This window comes from Excalfactoria chinensis, chromosome 9, assembly GCF_039878825.1.
Source record: "Excalfactoria chinensis isolate bCotChi1 chromosome 9, bCotChi1.hap2, whole genome shotgun sequence".
Lineage (NCBI taxonomy): Eukaryota > Metazoa > Chordata > Aves > Galliformes > Phasianidae > Excalfactoria > Excalfactoria chinensis.
Genome location: NC_092833.1, coordinates 5,509,705 through 5,528,274, shown reverse-complemented (window position 1 = coordinate 5,528,274; position 18,570 = coordinate 5,509,705). Strand labels below are relative to the sequence as shown.

General features: G+C 38.6%; 3 long non-coding RNA genes across 4 annotated transcripts; 1 reads left to right on the top strand and 2 right to left on the bottom strand.

Annotated features, from left to right (window-relative positions):
- Positions 1 to 519: 519 nt before the first annotated feature.
- Positions 520 to 2,865, bottom strand: LOC140256386 (uncharacterized). The gene is made up of 3 exons (XR_011904697.1): positions 2,756 to 2,865; positions 785 to 878; positions 520 to 658 (listed from the first exon to the last, which is right to left on the bottom strand). It is a non-coding gene; the product is annotated as an uncharacterized lncRNA (long non-coding RNA).
- A 1,716-nt stretch (positions 2,866 to 4,581) lies between these two features.
- LOC140256228 (uncharacterized) lies at positions 4,582 to 8,109 on the top strand. The gene is made up of 3 exons (XR_011904661.1): positions 4,582 to 4,810; positions 5,296 to 5,483; positions 8,000 to 8,109. It is a non-coding gene; the product is annotated as an uncharacterized lncRNA (long non-coding RNA).
- LOC140256226 (uncharacterized) lies at positions 6,151 to 17,909 on the bottom strand. 2 transcript variants are annotated; one of them, XR_011904660.1, is made up of 7 exons: positions 17,716 to 17,909; positions 17,277 to 17,362; positions 16,631 to 16,741; positions 13,293 to 13,505; positions 11,274 to 11,337; positions 8,935 to 9,086; positions 6,151 to 6,541 (listed from the first exon to the last, which is right to left on the bottom strand). It is a non-coding gene; the product is annotated as an uncharacterized lncRNA (long non-coding RNA). The 2 variants fall into 2 exon arrangements; XR_011904659.1 differs by lacking the exon at positions 6,151 to 6,541 and having other exon boundaries at positions 8,592 to 9,086.
- Between the last annotated feature and the right edge of the window lie 661 nt (positions 17,910 to 18,570).

Below are 18,570 nucleotides of genomic sequence, written 5' to 3'. Positions count from 1 at the left end.
TCTGCTGTTCCGTATTGTCAGAGGCAGTAGGAAATTAACGATAAAGACAACATGCTAGGGAAAAGACCTGGCAAAGATTGCCTAATTTCAGCACTAGCTCTTATTTTCCAACAAACTTAAACTAAGTCTGACATCCAATTCTTGCAAAACTTCATGGTTTTCTGCTACCTTTCTTTTTCTGAAAGTCAAAGTTATTATTCCCTAGTGTTTTATTTCCTTCGTGAGTACTACATGGACATGGTAGTGAAAGCTCAGTCACAGTGTGCACATGCAGACTTTGAATTATCTCATTTCAACAGCACGCCCTTTGCTGCATCATATTGCCCATAAAAACCAATAGGAAGAATGCTGCAATGTTGACTTGTGAAGATTTGCAGCAACGTTCTTATGTACTAACCTTCTACTAATCAGAAGCTTCTTGAAATCACTGAGATGTTGTGCTAAGGTTACAGTAAAACTAAAAAGAATCCAGAAACTAATCACTATATTTCTTCCCAGACTTGGTAGACTTACTGGCTGGAGTTGTGGACTGTGCAGACTTGCACTGGCTGATGGTCTGTTTTCACTTTAGACTCATGTTGGCCAATTCCCCTCCTTGATGAATTTTTACTTTAGTGATCTTAGGAAGCAGCACTAGTGGGAAGTGGTAGGAATCCTTCTGCAAGAGATGTCAGCAGGACACTGCTGAGAATACACCTGCATTAATAACTGTCGTATTGTTTTCTTGTGGTCCTTTTGGATCAATCCTTAAAGCTGACCATCAGCTAACACATTCCTAAGTTACCTTGATTCAAGTGGAAGCTCCTGAGAGACAGGAGTCAGTTCCTTGCTGTTTTGCCTCTCTCACTTTCTGTGCCTGAGACGTTCTCTGCTTCACCCTGGAACAGATATTTGAATCACAGTTTCACAGATGCCAGGGAGTGCCTTAGCCAGCACAAACAGGTTGGCAGCATTTCTTTATCTGGGTCAGTGACTCTTTAGCAATTCAGATCAGGTTAAAACACCCTTAACAGGAAAAGAGCCTGTCTGTCAATCCAGGACACATAACCAGGTGCTTGGGGCACTCAGCTGGGAAGGAAGCTCTTGCTCTGACTGAAAAGAAGCAACTGATTATTCTGAAGTCCTATCCCACCTCATCTGACATGAGACTCCATAAGATAAGGCCCTGGGAAAACAAATACATAAGGACTAAAGCCTAAAGCCCCTTTCCATTCATTTTAATCTCATTTCTTAGACCTTTCTTTTGATACCATTGTCTAGAAATCTAAACCTTTGCACAAATTCTTAAGGAAACCTGTCTTTAACAAGGACAGGTAACAGGCTGCGTGCTATGATGATGACATCAAGTCTATTTTGGTACAGGTTGCTGATAGGCTTTCTCACATTCCCTCTGTGCAGCTCATTGCAAAAAGAGGGGTTTCCTCTTTGGTATTAGTAAAAGACCTCTCTAATTTGCAAGTTAAACAAGTCAAAAAGAATATTTAAACAAGCTTGACACATTCTGCCAGACACAAATGCACAACTACGTTTGGATTTTGCAGTTTATTAATCAGAAACAAATTATAGCCTTACACCTTTAACTCTCAGAGTGAAACTGATTTACTGCTATTGTATGTTCAGAATGTTGCCTAATGTGACTCATGTGGCTCCTGGGCCATGCCAGATCCTGTAGTCTGGTCTTAGTTTCTCTTTGAACATCTGTTAGGGAAAATCAGTGACTTTTATTCATTTTAAAAGTGTATTAATAATAGTAATACTATACTGTAGTGAAGGTTATTTTGCATTACTTTTAAATATTCAATGAAGATTCAATATATTGTGTTAATAAAGACATTTTCACGGTAACAATTAGCAGGCTTTTAGTGTCTGCTGTGGCAGCTGCAACAGTGGCTAAGGGCTGACTTGTCACATTTTCGAATGTAGAAGGGAGCATGTAGAGTTGCCACCTTGGTTGGGGTTAGTCTCAGGGTGTTGGCTGAATAGCTGAGAGCTCAGCTGTGCCAAGTAGATGAGTGGTGTGACAGTCTCCATGCTAATGGGGCTGCAGGAATTTGTGCAGGGGAAGCAGGGCATGGATGAGAGTAGCAGAATAAATCAAAGTGTGAGAGCAATTGCAGTCAAATGTCGCACCCAAGCAGTCAGTGACTTGACACGCTGTTTGGAAATAGGTTGGGTTACCTGTCAGCGTGGCATTTTCTTTCGGTTGCTAGAGAATAATGTTATCTGAGGATAAAACCTAGGGAGCACAGATGGCTGCTACACAGGCTTGATCCTCTAAACTCTTATCTCAGCTAATTATTCCATTGACGTAAATGGAACCACTCTTTTGAATACGATCTGTGATATTCTCTAATTCTTCTCCTATTGAAGTAGAGTTCTTTTTAGCATTCTGTGGGTAAATGTCTGTGCAATTTAAAAAAAAATGTAACATTATTTGGGGGACAAACTGTGTTTTGTGCTTGACAGTCACTGGGACCAAAGTCCTTGGTTAAGACTGTAGGGATACAAATATTTCTTAGAAACTTTACTTCTGAACGTTCTAAACGAAGAGATGCATATTCTGATTTTACTTTTTTTTTTTTTGTCAATGTAATCACAAGCTCAGAGTCCTCTGCCTGACCAGCATTTAATGCTTCCCTTTATTTTTTATCCAGTCATTGAAGACTTGCAGAGCAAGAGCAGATTTTACCTTGTAAATGAGAGTAACACACAAAAAACTGATTAAAATTTAGCATCAAACATTATTTCTTCTTACCTGTTCCAAATTAGTTTACGTATTGTAGTGATGGTCACTTCTGCTTCCTTGAAATATTGACTGAGTGTGAACCGTCCTTATGGATGCTACTTCTGTTGTCAGGCAAGCCTGTATGCTCTGAGAATAGAAGAGGAGCACACAGTTTGAGGTGTTTTCCTTACCTTCGCTACAGAAACAGCCCATCAGACATCAGGAACATGGCAATCGAAGTAAGTTGCCTTTGAAAATCTTTCAGCCAAGACATGACTTGCATGTGTAAATTTATAATGTCGCTGCCTTGCTACCTCACTCTGTAATTTTGGCATGGCAGCTTCTTCTTGCCTGATTCCTCTTTCACACCAGCTCTTCCTCCTGGAGGTTATGTCATTACCTGTGATAACAAATGTCATTACCCGTGTATCTCTAGATGTAGAGACAATTTATCTTACCCATCATCTTTACCACATTTGTACAAGAACCATTCCCCTTACTGGCTTACTGCCTTCACTTTTGAAAACCACCATATCCTCAATGATGCAGGACAACACCTCTTGTCTACTTATTCTACCAAAAACTTAACATGCCCCTCAGTCCCCAGAATATCCCACTAGCTCTCTCTTTGTCTTTCTTTTCCTCCTCCTCTTCCTGGTTCTGATGACTCCATGCTTCCCTGTGGCTTTTCCTCTTCCTTCATCATCCTGTCCATGCCTTCAATGGTCTTTAGCATAGGAATACTGGAAATGCTGGGAAAACAATGCTGTAAAATGAACTCTTGCTATGTACACTGGTTTTCAACTCGTTCTTTTAACACGCATATGGTGTTAATCTAAACTATCCAACACATTAGTGGGAGGGAAGTCACACCCAGAGGATTATTAAAACATTTTATCTGGCAGATGCCACCATATTTATTGATATGAAACTTCCTTTCCTCCATATAAACCACTGAAACCTCCCTCTGAGAAGTTCTTTGGAATTAGTCATAGCTCTGTTAAAATATTTTGCTAAGCTTCACTAAGTTCTGCTGTTGCTGGAGTCTGCATTCTTTTTTCAGGAAAAGTTATCGCTAAGGTCAGTAGGATTTTAAAATAATGAATGACTTGTTTATTGTATTTGGCTGGTTGAACACATTATATATAATTGCTGAAGGTTGCAAATATAAATGTATACATACTTATACGTGTGCTTATGTATGTTTGATTTTGAACTCCAAAATCTCTATTTTATATAAAATATTCCTAAAGAGAATACTTAAATTCAATTAATACTGACACTTCAAAATACTATAAAGCAGGGCCAAAGTAAAGTATTTCTTGAATTAACTTTCAGGTATTCTGGAAGTGTGCAAGAATGTCAAGCCAAAACTGGAAAGCATTTATACAGAATTACAGGAGATATCTAAAGAAAAATCATCAAATTTCCTTATTTGTCTTTCAAAAATACTCTTTAGAATTGGGTGTCCTACAGTTGTAATCAAACAGCCGAAGCCAATACAAATACAAAGCAAAGAGGGTCAAAGACAATTCAAAAAACATCCCTTTGGAAGGGTAGGAGCTTTCTGTTTGGTTTTAGTTTCACAGAGGAAACTGCATTCAATTCAGTCAAGCACTGTTTTCAAAAATTCTGTGGTTCTGGCTCACTTCCACAAAAGAGGAAAAACTTCAAAGTTAAGGATCAAGCCTCCAATATTTGGTCACAATATGACACAGTTGGGAAAAATTAAGGATGGTAACCCATTGTGATAGAAGTGGGGAGGGGATGATATCTGACCCTGGATTTTCTTTATTTGCTGATCGAATCAGAACAAATTCAGAACATAGATGAATTGGTTTTGCAGTTCTCTCTGCTTTTTCTTTCAGAAGCAAGAAAAATCCTTCTAGAAAACCTGCACACCTTTGTTGGTAACTAAACTTTTGCTATGATTTTATGCCTCTCAGTTAGGTACAAGACTTCACTGCTCTTTCCTGGTGACTTGTTTGGTGTCCTTTGTTTTTGTGGGTTCTTATGAGCAGCCTTTTTTTTCAGCTGGCTGGCAAGGGACCATGGCCATCATACCCAGTGACATGCAGTACAGAGGTATGTTGTCCTTCCTGTAATGAGCTTGGAAAATGAGAAATAGTGAGGAAACATCTTTCTTTAATAACCCTGTTGATAGAGCTTGGGGAAGTGGGCAAGTTTTAGGCTTAGAGCCAGCAAGATTTAGTGCAATTTTCTGTAGCAAGGCAAGTCAATAGATATGCAGAAAAGAACTTCTGAGGAGAGGAAAAATCACACATATTGCTACATCTTATAGGTTAAAATTTTTCCATTGCCATCTGTTCTTTAAAGGGAAAATTGGATTTTGTGAGAATATTTTTTTTTCCAGAAAAAAGTATCTGCTTTCTGTAGAAAATCAGGGCTATTCATCAGAAAGCCAAACACCTGCAAGCCAAATATTTCTGGCTGAAAGTACCGATGTGGAGTGCTGTTGCTGCACCTCTTGGGAGGATGGCAGTTTGGTGCTTCATTTCCATGCTCTTTGTTACCAGACTCACAAGTGCCACATCTCTGTTGCTTTACAGGACCGTGTTCAAGTAGGAATAAGAGTTCATGTGGCCAAATGGCTGAAGCACGTGGCAGCAATGCTGCTGTGAAGCAGAATCTGGATGTGAGTTGATTTCTCCCTCTTCTCCACATTCAAGACCTAAGACCCAAGCACAGGCAGGCTGGGGCAGTGTGGATGCTCGGACAGCCGGGGCTCCAGGATCAGGTGAAGTAGGATTCTCATTCCAATGCAGCACCACAGAAAGCAGAGATGTCCTGAAGCATCTAACCCTACCATGTGCACAGCTAGATAAGTATTACTGAGTAGGAGTTATCAGATGGAACCTGTTATTTTACCATTATAAAAAAAATTTCCTTGAGCTTTTTCAATTAAAAATAAATTAATAAGCTCTCATAGCATTTGGAAAGCAATGGGCCTGGCTGGTCTATTGAAACTCCAAGAGTGTACTGACACACTGGGTTACCTAGAGCTGGAGCTCCGTAAAGCATGAAATTTTGGTCAATTGTTCTAATAATTATATATATATTTTTTTGAGAATTGTATTTTGGGTTTGGTCAAATCTAGACTTAAAAAACAAAACTGTTGGCAAAACAAGAAATAATTATCATTGGGAAAAGTATCTTTTTTGTTCAACCCAAAATATTTAGTTCAGCTTCAAAGAACAGCTTCATTTTTGGTCTTGGGCCATTTCACACATTTTAAAGCTTTTTTTCTTTTTAAATCTAGGCCAAATTTAAACTGGACAGCTAAAAGTCTTTGTTTTGAAACTGAAGTGTTTTGGCAGTTCTAGAATGAAACGCTCCATTTTGAAAACACTAAAATGAAGTGTTTTGACATTTCATTTTTCTTTCTCTGCATTGTTTCATCTGGATCTATTTGTTAAATTCCATTCAAATTCAGGAGGAGTCCCAATGCCTCTGAAATGCCTCTGTGTGGTATATTTATTATTTGTCAGAAAGCAGTGAGTCATTAAGCTCTGCATCAGTCTGACATTAAATAACAGGAGAGGATGCTTAATAGGGAATTGATTGTATACAGCTACATTTCTCCCTCCTAATTACTGCTGTAAGGGCAAGCACCCAGCAGTGTGGAGCCACTTGCAGCAAGGACACAGCTTTCACCCATCTGGCAGAAGAGGTGGAGGTCAGTCCCCAGATCCTTCAGCTGGTGCTGTATTCTCTCCTTCAAGTAGGTCAGTCTTCTTCCTCCCTGAGTGTTAATGTAAACTGTATGCCTGGCTCCAGTGTTTCTGTAGCCGTTAGCTAGAATGAACAGACAAAAGGAATGAAAAACTTAGTTTTCATAATTTTGTGGTTGCTGTTTTTGAATATTCAAAACTGCTGTGATGACCTTGTAAGAATAGCTGTAAATTATGATGAGGTTGTAGTTTGAGAAGTGCAGACTGATAAAGATTGAGGAGCAGCTCTGCAAACTTCCTTGGTGCTGCTTATATTAAGTAACCAGAAAATGACCCCTGGAGGGAAGGGGCAGGAGGAGGACAAAAAGTGTGCTAAGTAATGCTGGTGACACCTGGGCAGTACTGAAGTTTCTCAGACATAAGGCAGGATCTCCATGTACTTCTTCCTCTCGTCTGGAAAGATATGGTCTAGTTTTAGGAGACACGATGTGGAAATTCATGTGTATTCAGTCTAGGAGGAAACTTGAGGAGTACTCATTCTGTAAAGACACTTGAGGAAGCTTTCAAAGAGGAATCCATGATAAATGTTAGTATATGAAGTTATTGCACTTCTGATTTACCGCCTTTCTTCTGTCTTTTCTCATTAATGAAGAAAGTCAGGTGTAGTCCAACTTGTTTAAATATTCCTCAAAGCTATTCACCTGCATTGGAAGTAAGCAGCTGGCATACCAACAGTTTTCTTTTTTCGGGCTGCTCAGCTTCACCAGGGCTATTCACAGCTTGCACTTTACTAAGGTCGTTGGTATCACTGTTACACTTTTTCAGTATTACATGAGGATCGAGTTTCAGTAGTTAACAAGTCAAAAAATATTCATGGGGGTGGGATAAGAACTAGGTAGATGAGTGCATTCCACATGTCCACTTTATTTCTGGAATTACTGCTCTCATCCATGTGAGAAATAATGGTGATTAAAAAATAGGCCTGACCTGCAGTACCCCCAAATCCCAAAGAAATGCTTTTGCAGGCTGCACTCTGAATGTTCCACTCCACTTTGGCCAAAGCACGATGAGATCTCAACTGCTGGCTACTGCTCAATGCCTGAACGCTAAGTAGTCTCTGGGCCAAAAGTTGCATTACTGTAATTAGGAATAGTTCCCATAAAATCAGTTTCTCAACATCTATTTTCTTGAAATTCAAAGACAGATTTGGCACATCACATGGACTGAGTTCGACTGAAAGCTAGAGGCTGTAATCTGCTCTAACTTACGGTGAAGTAAAGGAGAATTAACTCCTTTGGTTTGCATTGGCTTCAGACCTCGGGTCTCATACTGACATAACTGTGCTGACCTCAGTGGAATTGATCCTAATTTATGCCACTGTAACTGAGATTGCAATGTACATTGTTTAAATTCTGTTGAGTGCGTCTTCTTCCAGGATGGAAACTATTTGCAAACTATACAAGCTCTTTCCTAAGATTGAGGCTTGTCATATCTGAGATTTTTGGTGGGGCAAGGGTGTGGGGATAAGGGTATAAAGCACACTTTGTGCTTAGTGCTACCTTGTCTACTTTGAATTCCACAGCCTCCTGCAAAATTATCACTGCCTCCTTAGGAGACTAGAGCACTCCTGTCCTCTCATCCTAATATAAGAAGAATGTTCTAGGTATGCAATCACCCTAAAGGAGTCAGGGGAACACTTTTAGGAACTTAAAGTAAGTACCAAAATGTGATGGATATACTCAGGTTTTTTTCATATATGGGCTTTCATACTTTGATTTTTTTATTTTTATTTTTTGCAGCTTCTGTTTTTCCCAATGTTACCCATTACATTTCTGAAGCATATGATGAATGGGACGCTGTGCAGCTGAAAGATCACACGTCGCAAATGGTTCACTTGGCTCTCCCATACTGAACTGACTGCTGGAGTTGCAGCAATCTGACAAGGGGAATGGTTGCTGTACTCTCAGAACACTTTAAGTCTTAAATATGACACAAAGGAGCCTTCACCTTGCAAGAATAATACACACATACATATATATATATACACATGCATATGTACGTATATATGTATATACACAAAGATGGAAAGGAACTCTGTCTTCCTTTTCTTGCATTGGAAATACAGTTTTTCAGGCTGACTTCTTCCCCTGTTAGCAATGAAATTTGGCCAGGAATCCCAGCATGCCACAAGAAATCAAGCTGTGACCACATTAAGCGTGACTGGCAGGGCAAAGTTATAGCATGTAACACTATGCTGTAGAGACCTGTTACAGAGTTAGAGGCTGGGAGGTGTGAGGCTGGGTCAGATAACCTTATTGCAAATGAAGCACAAAGCAAAGCTCAAAGCTGCTTCGGTTGTTTACTCTTTCAAGAGGCATATAGTGAGAACAACTTATTTTGAAAGCGTATTTTGGAAACTCCAGCTGCAGGGCTTGTAAGTTACCTTCCAGAATCAAGCTGTGTATCTATGGCATATTCCTACTTATTTTACACTGTTTTGAAAAGATTTTCCAATACCTCCTGTACAAAATGACTGCTGAACTCAGGCTGTCAAAGGCAGATATGTTCAGCTGTGGTGAACTAAAGCACTGCATCAACCAGCCAGTAACACAGCAGGGATGGTGGATCTTTCCTGTGAGGAGTCTTCTCAGCAAGAAGTTAGGCATTCTCTTAAGAGAAAAAGAAAGATGCAGGTGAATTCTTTATCAGTGATTTGAAATACTGATATAAATCTATTGATCTGTATATATTTTGAATTTATTTATTATAAGACCTTCCTATTTTCTTTCATAATTTTAAATTTAACTTACTCCTTAGATTTAGCTGCCCAAGAGGATCTGCCAATTTAATGTGTCTCAGTGTTTCAAGGTAGGGTAAGCAATAGCCTGGTATTAAAATAGACACAAGACACAGTACATAAATCAGCTTCCAGAATCACGCTGAAGGAGTATACAAACTTTCATGTCTGGAGTGGCATATTAGAAGGGTGCGCTGCTCCTTTCTTCAGTGTAAATGGGAAAGGAAAGGAACTTTTCAAGACAACCAGAACTGGGACTGTAAAAGGTCTTGGGTGTCCCACCCCCGGTGGTAAACATTTTGTAAAGAAGCTCATTCACCTGCAGCAGCTTTGCCATGGTCCGCATCTTCATGTGACATCACTTGTGATTTATGTCACTGTAAGGAAAGGCAACCTAACTCTCTCACCCCACATGGAGCTGGAAAATATTTCAAATTTTTGGAAGGCAATGAAAAGATAACCTTTTGACATTGCTGAGTTTTTGTTCACATATGTTGGGTAAGGTATAAGGACAATTAGGATTTAAGTGCTTAAAAGGTCAGTACTGCAGCCTTGCTTCAGTAATACAATCCACAGCCCATACTGGGCACATGTATCAGATCATTATCAGCAGCACACTGAGCAGGGAAGTGCTTTGATTTAGCATACACATTAGGAAGCTGTGTATGGCCCCAGCAGGACAGAGGTAGCAGAAGCACTGTCTTTCCTTCAGTTGCAGAACACCCTGGGATTACTGAATGCCAACCCTTGCAAGCACTTCTAGATGAGCAGGAGTTTGGAGCACTTTCTGTGTCCTAAAAAGCTTATGATGCTGTGAGTATAAGTGGTTGTTTAAGGCCTAAGCTGGGGCAGTCCTGACATGACATATCTACCTAATTTTTAATTGATGCCAGCCTAGCCTGTACTTAAACCTCAGTAAAGGGGTACCACAGCTTCCCAAAAAGCAAGATGAGCCTATGATGGCTCTTAGCATTAGAAAACTTTTCCTAATGTCCAGTATGAGTTCTCCTTGCTGACAATTATTTTACTATCAATCACTTTTCTCATTATCCTCCAAGCACATGGAGATGGAATTTAGGAATCCATTTACTTGTGTGCAGACTCTTAACTTGGTCACCTCTTCTCTAATTATCTTATCTTGCCTTTTTGCTTTTACTTTCTACATGTTTGGTCCTTCCCAGAGCTCTTGCCTCATAGCACGCTCACTTACCACTTCAAATCTGTGTGCAGGACACGCTCAACACTGGACCTGAAGCCCTACCAGTGCCCAGTAATTTAACTTAAAGCTGACATGTAGTTCTTTCAGTCTCTCTGGTAGGACCACTTTCAGCAGAGGTGCCAATGGCTACTTTCACCATTTAATTAAAAGTGAAAGCAGATATACTGATGATAAGAGAAGCCAGGCATTTAGCTGCCATAAATTGGTTCGACATCTTAAGTCTATCAACAGTGACTCACAGGAACTGAGCATGGTGAACCTACCAGGTTTACAAACGCCCTGGCATTCAAATGTCCAAGCCTCCTGATCTTTTTCACTCCAAGTGCTGCTTTTGCCAATTGCAGGTTGGAACTACACCATCTCTCTTGGATTTGTGTCTGTAAATCTAAACCTGCCTTGCTGTTGTGATGGATATAAAACTTTGGTTCATGAATGCTTGCATAATTTATGCCAATTGTTTAACCAGAAGCAATTGCTGCAAGAAGTAGCACTAAAATCATATTAAATCCTCATCCTGCTCTATTTTTTTTTTAATCAAAGCTCTTTACTTAAAAGGTTGTAATTACTTCAGTATTATCAGAATGCTCTGACAGTGTATTATGTTCGGTGTCATCAGCTCAGATTAACTCTAAAAACGTTTCTTTGAATTGAGACATTGCAAAGCATTCATAAAGGTATCCCAACAAACAATGTAATTCAGTTTTACACGTAGCACAACTGATTTCACAGATATACCAATTAAAAATTAACAAATGAAACCTAAGCAAATAATGCAAATTAACAATACTTTCAAAAGCAAAAATGTTTTAACAATAAAATTTGGATAGCATCTTTTCTTACCTTTTGTTAATTGTTGTTATGCTCCCACATTTTCAGATTTGCTGATCTTCAGGATTAGACTCGTCTGTGGGAGAAGAGAATTAATTTATTTTGTAGATGAAAATATTTAGTTGATAAATCGTATTATTCCATTTAAACTGTTCTTATTTTATCCAGCTGGGTCTCCAGACTTGTTGCTGCATGTTTTCATGTACGCTTTGGTCACAAGGTCATTTCACACACCACCCAGCAGAAATAGCAGATTTCTTTCAATTCATGGAATGGAAAGATTTGAAATGATTTTGAGACTGACCAACAGTATCACCTATGGCAGTCTGTATGACAGTCTGTCTTTGTTGCAGACATTACAGAAGCCTTTTGAACTAGAAAGAATCATGGAATAACTATTCATTTTATGCTGTATTTTACTAATAAGAGGAAATACCCATTTCTGTTAGTGTTGTTAAATCCCCTGCTTTAGTACGGTATGGAGAAAAGACAACCTGGATTATTACTCACAGTGGATGTTAAAAGGTCTTAAAATTTGATCCTTATCCGCAAGCTGACAAAGTAGGCCATTCCACTTTATTGAAATGAAAGAATATGAAATTGCATTGATTACTGCAGCTACCACATGATTTCTCCTACTGCTAAAGCCAAAGTACTTCCATAGAATCACTCTTCTGAACACCGTCACTATACTTACTATTTACGCTAGTGTTGGTAATAATAACTATTGTAAGAATAGCAATACTGCAGCTGCCTTTCGGTGCTGGCATTTCCTAGTCTTTGTGTAGCTTCTGAAGTCCATACCTTGCTGTGGTTCTGAGAAAAGACTAATGAAATAGATTGTTGTTGTTTTGTTAGGTTGGTTAGTTTGGGAGTGGTTTTGTTGTTGCTGTTGCCTGTGGTTGCTTTGAATGGACCTTTGAATGGAAATACAATAGCTTACAGAATTGAGTTACCAGATCAGCAGCTCATGGCTTGCGTTATGTAAATATGAAACTGAGAAATTATTTTGTAATGAAAGCATAAACTATATGGAATATTGTAGAATGCTTACAATATAAAGAGACACCCTCCAGTTTCCAAGAGTTTTTTAATTGCTTGCAGTGTGTCCTCTAATTTCAGCACTGAAGCAGTTTCATTTGGCCAAATGCTTGTTTCCTTCTGCCTTATCCAAAGCACCCAGCAATACTCTGAGACAAAACTATACATGTCAGGTAAAGGACAGAAAATGTAACCTGCTGAGTAACAGGGGCTAGAAGTTCTGTTAGGGCCTAATCTCAAAGAGTGAAAGAAAGATTTATCCTGCCAAAAGCAGGTCAGGTATTTGATGAGTCTAATAAGATTCAGGTAGAGGCCTCTGGGAAGCAAGGATGGATATAACTTTTTATAGAGGGTGTGAAATGCCCATATATTAGTTAAAATTAGAAACAAGAAAAAAGGGTAAAATAAAATCATCACAAAACATAGTAATAATTAAAGATAAAAGTAAAAATTAGATGTGGACTTAACTCTTTGTTGAGAGGCACCAAAAGAACTCACAGCTCCTTCCAATTCTGCTTTCTGAGTGAAATCAAGAACTGATGATGCATTTCTCTTAATTAGATGCAGCATGCGGTTCTGTGTGTTGGTCCTAATTTGTCGTATTACCGGAACTGTGCTCTGCACAATTATTTCTATTTATTTATGGGTGCTTTTCTACAGTACTCACTTATGTAATATGCAGTCATTCAATTTACCAGTGGGACCAACCTCTCTCAAGAGACTCTCTATAAGTTGTGCCTTAACTACTGATTTCTACCAAAGACTTCTGTTATTTGACATGGATATTTTTATCACTATAAAAATGAATTACTGTATTCATCCTATCAGAAAACGTCATTAGGAAAGCAGCTTTTTTGCTGATGTGGTGACTATAGAGTTGCTTGACATAATTCTGGTAACAAAATTTGGGTGTGTAAGGTGGAATGATACAAAGATGGTAACAAAGATGATGACTGATATTCAAAAGGTTATTTATGAGGAAAAACTCACCGGTATGGATGCCTTTGCTGGGAAATGTTGAGGCAATCTCCAAGAGATGCTGCCTTAGTGGTGGTCAGCCCTTAAATGAGGTCTAGAGGAGGTGAAGTCAAGCTCCAACTCTTCTGGGAGCACAGCTAAATTACTCTCACCTGTGCTCCCACAGCTGACCCAACACTTGCCTCAGCTGATTAATCAGAGGTTCAGGCTGCGATTACCAATTTCCTTTACAGAGTGGATGTATGTTTTGACATCTAGGAAACAAGGACACTGATGGAAACTCATGGGCCCCATGGCCAAAGGAAAACAACAAACCCACAAAACAAAAAACATCAACAATAAAACAACAACAAAAGCCCCACAACTGGCTGCAGGATGACAGCCAACAAACTAATAGGTGAATTGTGAAGAACTCCATTCCCAATGGGCAAAGTCAATAAAGAAAGGACTGGAAAAAAAATAGAGAGTGGAAAGTGAAGACAAGCCAATGCTTATATTTCTTGTAAAACTGACAAAGAAATAACAAGGGGAATTTTAGAACTGAAAAAACAAAGGTTGATGAACAGTTAGTTTTAACTAGCATAGTTGACATTCAATATTCCTGCTTCTATCTGTGCTATTACCCTTCAAATGTAATGTGCTCATAAAGTGGAGTGCCTCATTATTAAGTGTCCTTTGTTCACGCTTTTTAGTCTTTTTCTTATATTTTGACATCCAGAATAGTGTGAACAAAATGCCATCCTCAGGAGGACTAGTATTTGCAGACAGGTTGTGCTGTGGACATTTTGTTTCAGAAGCCAAGACCTATTCTTACACCCCTCAAGAACCTTTGTAAAAACTTCTGCTTTCACATTTATAAAATGTATTTATACAGAACCTCCCAGATCTCTGAGATAAAAAACATGTTTTGGGGATCAATTATATACACATTTTCACATCTATTTTTTCATTTTGAACTGAGCATTTGTACGTATTGTGAATTGGTCATTTTTCTCTGTCATTGAGTGATATATGTCATAGGTAAAGGATTTTTGAGAGAGCTTAAAGCAGAACTGTGATAAATAATGCAGTACCAAGACTTCAGTATTAGCACAGTCAACAAACTCCTCAAAGTAAATGATAACATTTACATATTTTACCACCTGCTGACACCATGTTTCCATTTGTACTGACTACAGTAGCAGTCTACTTCTAAAGCCAGTCAGAAAGACTTGATTATTCTGCTATTTTTGAGCAGTCTGTTTAGTCCCCAAGCAGCAGATTTTGGAAGCTAAAAGACTGGCGTGGCTGGTACATTCTTAGTATTCTTTTATATCCATTGCTGGATACAAAATACATATTGGGAAGTTACACCTTTGGCCTTCTCCTGAATGGCCACTCTTACTGCTCTAGTCTGAAAACAAAACAAACCCACTACCAAACAACTTACAAACAAAACCTGGAAAACACTCCCACAAATTAATAAATAGCAAGAAATGATTGTTAGCAAGAAAAGATTCTGAAAGTAAAATACTGAAAATCAAGCAAAAGAAAAATAGAAATTTCTGTCAAAGTGACTTGGCTACATTTTCCTTAGTTCTTGGCTAGAACATTTCCATTGATAGAGTTGCTAAGTGCATTCTATTTACAAATATAAACACTTGATTTTGATCAGCAAAAATGCATCAGCACACTTGAGCAGTGTCAATGATGACATAATTACACTCACAATTTCCTCTCTATAATGGTTTTTAAATGTCAGCAGTCATTTTTTGTCTAATTGTAGCTTGCATGTCAGCACTTCCTCTTAAAACAGCATGTTTCTCTCTGCTGGAATTTCACACCTCTCCACTCACTCACTTCACCAGTGAAGATAATGCACATGATACAGGACTTCAGGATTTTTCACTTCTGTGCTGTTCTACTATTTAACATCAAGCAGGCAGAGTGAAGGCGGTTTTGTTGTTGTTGTTTTGGTGTTTTTTGTTTTTTTTTTTGTTGGTGGTGTTTTTTGTGTTTTTTTTTTTGTTTTTTTTGTTGTTTTTTTTTTTTCTAAATGCAGAGTTTAATCATCTAAGCTGTAAATAAGTATTTGATTTTAATGAACAAATCAAGTATTCATTTCTTTTGCCCCCTGCTGTTGCTGTGCTAATAACCTGTTAAAAAGCACGGGCGCGTGATAAAAATATTCTCACTCATCTCTGTTGTAAACTTACTCTCTAGAGGAGAAGGCTTATCCTGCAATGCCAGACAGCTTCCTGCTCAGTTCAGTGTTTAACAAACTGTGAAAGCAGGTGACCCTTTCTCTGCAAAGACAGCCTGCTTAACGATGTCACTGCTACTGTCTCATGCTATGGCCTAGAAACTGACTTATGAAACGCAATTTTGCATGGTGCCAGGCCTCAAGATACCACAGCATAACAAATAGGTGCATCTGGAGTTCATCTCAGTGCTCTCTTCCTCTTTTCATAGATCACAGACCACGTCATCAAGTCTATGGAAGTAAGTGTATCACTTGTGCAGTGAACTGGAAGCTCTGCATTGAGGTTAGCAGCAAACATTTTCCACTCATCTGAACATACGCTGGAATTGGAAATGGGGGCCAAAGAGGCCTCCTTCAGTCCCATTTGCTCACAACTCATTAGTGTCTGTGATGATGCTTAACTCCAGAGTTCTGGAGATAAAGCTTGTATTTACAGGCCCATATATTATGAAAATGAGTAAAAAGCCATAAAGAACACACATTGAGAAAACAAGTCATGAAATAATTTTGAGGTATCTGATTAAAAAGAAAGAGTACTGTTGAGTGCTTCTGATTCAACACATGCATTTATATGTTCTAGTGGGTCTCCAAAAGATGAATGTATGAATAATGTGTGTGTGTGTGTGGGGGGGGGGGGGGGGGGGGTGCCTTTCTAAGGCCCGTGATAATTTTAATTATTTTGGTAATGTCTCTGTAACATTAGCACCACAGTTGTGATTCATACACAATACTGTGTACGTGCCCATAGGCACATGATGATCATGTGTATATTCACACAAATGAATGTTGTTGACCTACTTCTCTTTGTTATTTATGCTGAGTTTTGTATTTTACACTTTCATGTTTTTCCCTTTTTGATCAAATTGGTACCTCAGAAATTTTCTGGAGTGGCTGAAAAGGACAAGAACTTTTTTTTTTTTTTAACAAGCATACCCTACCTGCTTGTGAGATGTGTCCATGAGTAAAGACTACCTGAAAATGGGTGCTTCTAGGTCACCCCCTCTTGGGCTGTCCCCTAGGACAATTTCATTAAGGAAGCAAAGCAAACTAAAGAAACTAGAAACCAAGCAGTCAAGAGGCAAAGAAATCAAATTATTTGAGCACTTACTTCCAGAGAGAATGTGAGTCCTGAAGGTCTGACACGAAGCATGCGGTGCAGGACACTGACTCGGTTCTATCTATCTTTGTGACAGCAGGAAGGAGTCGAGATCTAGCAACACTGAAAGTAAACAGACTGTAAGAGATGGACCTAGAAAACAATGAGACACTCATCTAGAACTGCCCTTTCCCTTCCCACCTTCCCATTTTTCCTACCAGAGAAGAAAGAAGGAGAAAGTATATTCAAATTATGTGCAGTATGCTCATAGAGATGTTAGCTATACTGAAACATTACCACAGCATTTCTGGTCCTTAGAAACAATCTCCACTTCTATGTACTGCACTACAAACAACTACAACAACACCATTCCAAAAAACTCATGCACAGAGCAACACCTCCTTTCCTGAGCAAAAGCTAAATCAGGAAAAGGGAAAGGAAGGAAAGAGACATTCCTGGAGTTCCTGGCAGTTCCAGGTGGCTTGTTGGAGGCAGTGAAAAGCATTTCCTTTAGGCTAATAAGGTAATGAGGCTAACTTGGAAAAGCAGGGCCATCTGTTTCTGTAGAATAGCAAAAAAGTAGTTAAACATATCTGCTTGACTGTTTAGATATATCTGCGTACCTGCAGGAGACAATATGAACACTACACTGACTTACCTGAAGCTCAATTACCCTGGCTAGGCATTTCAGAGTTTATTGATGAGTCTCAATGTTTATGGTTTGAACCTCAAGGCTTCAATGACCTATAAAAGTCAAAATACCTGTCATCATTTTAAATACTATTTATTTCCTCCTACCTCTACTTAAACATGAGTAAATTTAGGAAAGGAAAGGAAAGGGGAAATTAAGTTTTCCATTTCAATGAATCAGAAGTATCAGGGTTGTTTCGTGTTACACACAGGAAATAAGCTTGTGTTTGCCAACATTACAGACTTAAGCTTTTCTATATATTCAGACAAATAAATAAATGATGCTGAGAGACAAACACATTGTTCATTTAGTGGTTGCTGGTGGTAGGTTCAGTCTGTAGGAGTACAGAAACTGTCATGCCAACTGAAATGGGTGTATGGCTTTTCAAAGTAAGACTGCTACTTACTGTTACTGGCACATAATTCAGGACTCAGACACGCCATCCAGGGCAATGGCTTCTGCTGCATCTGAAGGTGCTTGACATCTCATAGAATCATGCCACAGGTTTTTCAAGTTTCCTCTCAGAAAATGATGCACATTATGTTAGAGCTCAAAAATGAAAAGGTCGGTTGACTTGCTTTCTGTGAACTTGAATTGAACCTCAACCTTAGAAGACAGGGCATATTAAAGCATAAAGACAGCTGAATAGTAACCATGACAACAGTATTTCCAAAAACCGTACATAGACAACATTTATGTATACCAAGTAGGATAACAGTATTTGTACATTTTGTATCATTTCTCTTACTCTTCACTAGCAATGACATAAGTTACCAGGTCTTTCCAGATATCCTTTTAATATACCTTTGATGCTTTTTTTGTTAATCTTACAAGGTTGATACTAAATGAACTTTGATCAAAATGTTTTAGATTTAGATTCGGTCTAAAAAAATATTAAGTCTCTGTTTTAACTGTCTTTCTTGTGGCAAAACTTGGTGCTATTATTACAGGTTCCATTGAGCTGTTATATTGCATGTAATATTGTGACAAAATAGTGAAAATTTTCATGAAAATTGCTACCAATTTTTCAAATATTTTACCATATTAAGTAAGCGAGATGACAGCCAACCTAAACATCTGTTATTTTTTCCTTAGATTGAGCTAACATAGTTATTCCTTAGTCTGGACCCTTGTTGGCACTGAAGTAAAATACTTTTTGTCTCATTTTAAAAATCCATTTTAACCCAACCAAGTTGCCTTCTTAATTCCCTTTTCTCTAACTAAATAGAGAAATAAAGCTCTTTCCATTGCTTTGGGAATA